This window comes from Dromiciops gliroides, chromosome 2 (genome assembly GCF_019393635.1).
Source record: "Dromiciops gliroides isolate mDroGli1 chromosome 2, mDroGli1.pri, whole genome shotgun sequence".
NCBI classification, from domain to species: Eukaryota; Metazoa; Chordata; class Mammalia; order Microbiotheria; family Microbiotheriidae; genus Dromiciops; species Dromiciops gliroides.
The window spans coordinates 483325644-483331758 of record NC_057862.1 but is presented as its reverse complement, the minus strand read 5'-3'; the positions used below and the strand labels follow the sequence as shown (position 1 = coordinate 483331758).

Below are 6115 nucleotides of genomic sequence, written 5' to 3'. Positions count from 1 at the left end.
AATATTCCCTCCAATGATGCTGATTACAGTTGATGCATGCCTAACTGTCCTCTTTAACTTTTATCCATAATCTTCCATAATTTTGCCACATGGTATCCAACTAAATCGAAAGTCTACTAGAAGATTTTCTTGAGTCCCCTTGACATCAGGAGAGTAGTAGTGGAATAAATGGGTCACCCAACAGTTATCCCTCAGTATCCTCATGACCAGCCCATCTGTTGTTATTGTTACTGTTTTCCCTATTATGCATTTATTGGATAGTAGTCCTTTGCCCCAGTTCTTACTTGGAGTTGCTTATTTATTACAAATATAGCCTGCTCATATCCTCTAAGAGATAATAATATCTTAATTCTTCAGACAATGCCTTGTTCTATGATTCCCAGCCATCCAACAACACTGGTAGAACGTTGGTATTAGAAGGATGGGCCTTTATTTCAGGGAGAAGTTTGCAGCTATTAAAGGAATTCTACTATTTCTCATGCCCTATCCAGTTTGCTTACCTCCTCCTGTTTAATTCTAGGTCCAACTGGTCCATTTGTAGTATTTGTCTACTATCTATAGGTGGATAAGTTCTAAAAGTTGCCTCTTCAACTAGTGGACAGTAGATATTCTTCGTCCTCTTGCTTTTCCCATGTATATGGTTAGGTCATACTCTGGAGGGCTAATGGATTTCATCTAGGAATTTCTGCAGTGTTTGGGGTTTAGATTGTGGGACTTTGTTTGCCTGGCTGCATTGTGGGAGTTTGACCCTAGCTGCCACTGAGCCGCCCCTGGAGCCAGACACTGGTGACGAGCCACCGAGGGGCTCATGGGGACCATGACAGACGATGAAGTTATAAGAAAGAGGCTCTTAATTGATGGTGATGGTGCTGGTGATGATCAGAGAATCAACCTATTAGTGAAGAGTTTCATTAAATGGTACAATACTGGATCTCAGGAAGAAGATTATAGCCAGTACCAGCGCATGCTGAGTACCTTGTCTCAATGTGAATTTTCAATGGGAAAAAACCTGTTTGTATATGATATGAATCTCAGAGAAATGGAAAACTATGAAAAAGTTTACAAAGACATAGAAAATAGTATAGCTGGAGCACACAAAAACATTGATGAGTGAAAAAAGCAGATACTTCAAGTAAAATGAATAGGGAAAAATCACCAGGAATATGATGCCTTGGCAAAAGTCAAATAGCACCATCCAGACAGGCATGAGATGTTAAAGGAACTAGATGCTTTGAGGAAAGAATTACAACATCTTTCTCATAAAAGAAAATGTTGAAGATAAGTTGGAACTAAGGAGAAAGTAGTTTCACATTCTTCTTAGTACTATCCATGAACTTCAGCAAACATTAGAAAAAGATGGAATACTCCCAGAAGTGGAAGAGGCTCAGGAAGCAAGCATGGAAACAGACAAACCATAGACAAACACAAGTCTCACCATTCTGAAGAGACCTATATATCTCTGTCTTAGTTTCCTTTCACATGTTAAATCATTGTTACTTTGGTGAAACTAACAGACTATGGATAATAAATTTTTATTAATTTTTTTCCAATGTCCAGCTGGGCAAAGAAACTATTTTAATAAAAAAAAAGATTGTGGGACTTAAGGACCTCAGTACCTATATTATATATAAAAGGAATCTTCGCTCTAACATATCTAACAAGTGATCAACTGGCCATTGCTTGAAAACTTCAAAGGGAAGAGAAGCCGGTTCTTCTTGAGGCAGTCTATTCCACTTTTGTATAGCTCTAATTGTTAGAATCTCAAGCCTTAGTTTTCCTTTTTTTGCTCATTCAACCATTGTTCCTGGTTGTATTCTCTGGGACCAAATAGAACAAATCTAGTCCTTCTTTCACATGGCAGCCCTTCAAATAATCGAAGATGTATAATGTCCCCCAATTATTTCTTTTTTCCTGATTAAACATCCCCATTTCCTTCAACTTGTCCTCCTAAGACATGGATTCAAGGCCTTTCACCATCCTGGTTATCATCCTCCATGGTACTCTCCAGCTTGTCAGTGTCATTCTAAGACTATGGTTCCTAGAATTGAACATAATACTGTAACAAGTGCTAACAAAGGCAAAGTATAGTGACATTATTACCTTCTTGTACCAATTTAAAAAAAAATATAGGGTCATCTTTATCTTAACCATTTTCACCATTTATAGGATCTATCCTCACTTAAGCAATTATGCTAACTAAACAAAATGGTCTGTTCTCCAAATTTTCCACTGAATTCAGTTGGTAGCATGATTTTTAACTTCCTATACCCTCCTTGAATTCTCTTATTGCTATTATTTGTCTTTCTACCTCTTTAAAGGTCACAATAATTTACCACTTTTCAAAGTATAACTCATTGGCTTTTAGGTACAACTTGCTTTTTTCCTAGTCCCTGCATCTTCAACATTCATGACAATCATACTTCAGCTGCTCTTCTTATCTCTTTGGGTTTCCAAATTTACTGTACCTTCCAAACTATTCTCATAAGGTATCCTGGGACAAGACTAGCTCAAGACAGTTCAGTGAGTTGGGCTTCTAATTAAGATGCAATGAAACATAAAATTCAAAAAAAATGCATTAAATGAAATAAAATGTCTTCACTTGTGCAAAATATTAATGTAATATTTTCCATAATTACTAAAAAGAGATGATGCTTCCTTCCACCTCTGCATTCACCACAGCAGTAGTGTTAGAATGGAAAAATATTCTATAAGGCAATGGGAATTTTGTTAAAAATGCAACAATCTTAGTTCCTCAAGAGTTAGGGCCCTTGCATCCCAATTAACAAAGAAGCTACACCAGTTATTGAACCTCTAGTGGTCTGGATCAAATAAAGGACAGAATCTTTGTCTCCGAAAACATGCCTAGCCTCTGTCAGACATATGCTGTTCTTGGGACTTGCATTGGTGACAAGATATAAAAAATCTTTATGGGGATCTTTTGCCATAAAACAATTCTGACCTCAGGAAGATGCTTTGCATATAGTATTATAGCATGAGATGAGGAGCTTATTACTAATAATAAAAAGATAAAATCTAACAATATGTTTCTCTAAAAATATGATATATGATTTAGTTCTAACATCAGGGGCAGCTCACTATAGGTTTCCCAACTTAAATAGCATTGAGGAATAAGAATAACACCAGGAAATCAGGGCCATAGCACTTTGTTACTGTCATTGATCAGTCAGGATCAATCAGGTCAGGATCATCTCTAGCAAAGTTGTTAAAAGATCATAAGCATCTTTCATGCAAACCATCCTGACATGTATGTTGATAGCAGGAATGGCCATTTTTCTCCACTTGCTCAGTGTTTCCTGTACCAGTAGCTAAAACCTCCCCCTCTTTGGAAGATGTATCAAGGAAAATACTAAATTCTTGCCCTTGTAGAGACCTATATGGAGGGGCTGCTTCCTTTTTTCAATAGGAGCTTGGTGAAGACTTCCGCTCACCTTCATCCAAGGACTCAAGATTGCTATGAAGTCAGCTAAGGATCACCTTACTTATAGAAGAATACAAATATACCATAATTATTGAGATGTTTTCACTTCCCCTATGTCCTTAAAGGCAGTACTTCTAAAAGTACTTCTAAACAATTCCAACCCATGTTTCTCTATGCTTCTTTTACAAAGGAGGTCTCTAAACTATGGGAGGTGGGTAGGGGAAGACCTGTAAATGATGGGGAACTTAAATCATTACCAATATGGAAAGAACCTTTTGAAGGAGTAAAACCACAAGTCTCAGGCAGCTCTATACAGAAGAAAGGATAAGGAATGACTAGAGAGGGCCAATTGGGACCATGTCTGAACGTAGTCCAACCTTATGAAGAAAGTCTTCCTGTAGGCTAGTACGAAGATATTACTAGAGTGGAAAGTCCTCTCTGTTCCTAAGATGATGACAATTTATTTACAAATATAGCTTCTGGGAGATGGGTTAGCCAACCCCAATCAAAGATTTGAAGATGGACCTGCTGTTTCAAAAGTCTATTACATTTTGAGGCAAAGAATTGGACATTGAGGAGATACCTATCAATTTGGGAATGGCTGAATAGGTTGTGGTATATGATTGTGTTGGAATGCTACTGTGCTGTAAGAAATGACAAGCAGGTTGATGTTAGAAAAACATGTAAAGACTTGCAGGAAATCATACAGAGTAAAATGAGCAGAACCAAGAGAACATTGTATGTAGTAACAGCATTGTTGTTTGAAGAGTAACTGTGAATAACTAAGTTATTCTGAGTAATATGAACATTCAAATCAACTATAAAAGACTTATGAAGGAAAATGCTATTCACCTCCAGAGAAAGAACTCATATATGGAAGTATGTATTATATGGTTCCACATCTATATCTTTATCAAATGTTGGCCTTCTCTAATGCAGGGTTGGGAGAGAGGGAAGGAGACACCTAAGAACTTAAAATGTAACAAAAGATAAATGAAATAAACATAAGATAAAAAAGTCTATTACAAAATTCAACAATATCAGTTGTCTGAGAATGATACAGGAGGTAGAAAACTCAGTGAATGTGGTGGAACTTAGACCTGTTTCAAAGAAAAATGGTTTCCTTTCTTCATGGGGTGGAGATGGGGGTGGATATGTAGTGGCATAAAGTAGAAAATATATTCTGTACAAACATTTTTTGGTGGCCAACTATTAGTTGTAGTATAACAAACCTCGTGGCCTGAGATGAGGGGAACGACTATAACCAATTTTTCTAGTCGGAAAGACTAAAGTATCCTAATTGGTCTTCTTACCTTAAGTTTTCCTCATTCTAGGTGGTTCTCCACACTGATGCCAAAGTAACTTTCCTTAATGACAGATATGAACCACACAATCACCATAATAACGCCTTATTACCTTTAGGATCAAATACAAAATTCTCTCTCTTTTTTAAAAAAGCATTTTAGAGCCATTTACAACCTTTTAAAATCTATCTTTCTGGACTTTTTTGGACATTACCTGCCCTTTCATACTTTGTGATACAGTCAAACTGGCCTCTCTGTTCCTCACAAACAATCTGTTTTTGGGCCTTTAAACCGGCCATTTGTCCTACTTGGAATGCAAGGCCTCAACACTTCTACCTCATAGAATCCCTCACTTTAAGATAAAGTTCGAGCACACATCCTGATTTCCCTAACACTCTTCCTTTCAAACTGCGTTGTGTATATATGTGTATTTATTCTGCATATACTTATATTTGTACTTGTTTCTACCACTAGAATATTTTCTCCTTGTGAATAAAGATTGTTTGTTTTGTTGGATTTGTATCTCCAATGCCTTGCTTATTGCCCAATGCTTAGGAGGCTCCTAATAAGTACTTGTTGGTTATTTGAAATGGGAGAACTTTTATTGTTCAGTTTTATTTTCTCTAAGCCTCAGATCATTCAGCTGGACCCATGGCCACCATCCAGGAATCAGGGTCAATGATGATCTTATCTGCCCCTTCTTGAAGGCTAGTCACACACTAGCTATGCTGCTTATAGCTTGGACCATTAGGAATATTATCCAGGAATCTCATACCTCAAACTTTCTCCAATTACTGGCTTAGTGGTCCCTGAAATCCAGATGCATATGCCTGTCTTTTAGCATGCAGTGATCTAGGCAATAGGAACATCTAAAGGATCCCTTTCTCAACATGTCCAGTGCAGAAAGCATGCATGTTTCTCCTTAAACCTAGTCCTCTTCCAAACTTCTCTATTGCTTTTAAGGGCACCACCCTCCTTTTAGGTACTGTAGTTTTAGGTACTGTAGTTCACAACCTTGGTGTCATTCCTGACTCCTTACTTTTACTCATACTCACCTTAAAATCTAATCAGTTGTTAAATATTGTTGTTTCTATATCATTATTATCTTCCCTCTAGTTCACTTTGATCACCAGTCTAGTTCAGACCACCCCATCGCCTCTTACCTGAACAATTTCAATAGATTCTCATTTTGTCTCTCATCCTCAAGCCTTTCTTTACTCCAATCTATCCCCTCAAGTAGATTTGACCATGTACCCCTCTGCTCAAAAAACTACAGTGGCTCCCTATTATCTCCACGATCAAAGACAAAATGCTTTGACATTTAAATCTCTTAACAACTTGGACCTTTCTTCCTTTCATGTCATTTTATACT

At 37.3% G+C, this 6115-nt stretch overlaps 1 pseudogene; it reads left to right on the top strand.

Moving 5' to 3' along the window:
* The first annotated feature begins 808 nt into the window (after window positions 1–808).
* On the top strand, window positions 809–1418 carry LOC122738138 (annotated as a pseudogene).
* The last annotated feature ends 4697 nt before the right edge of the window (window positions 1419–6115 follow it).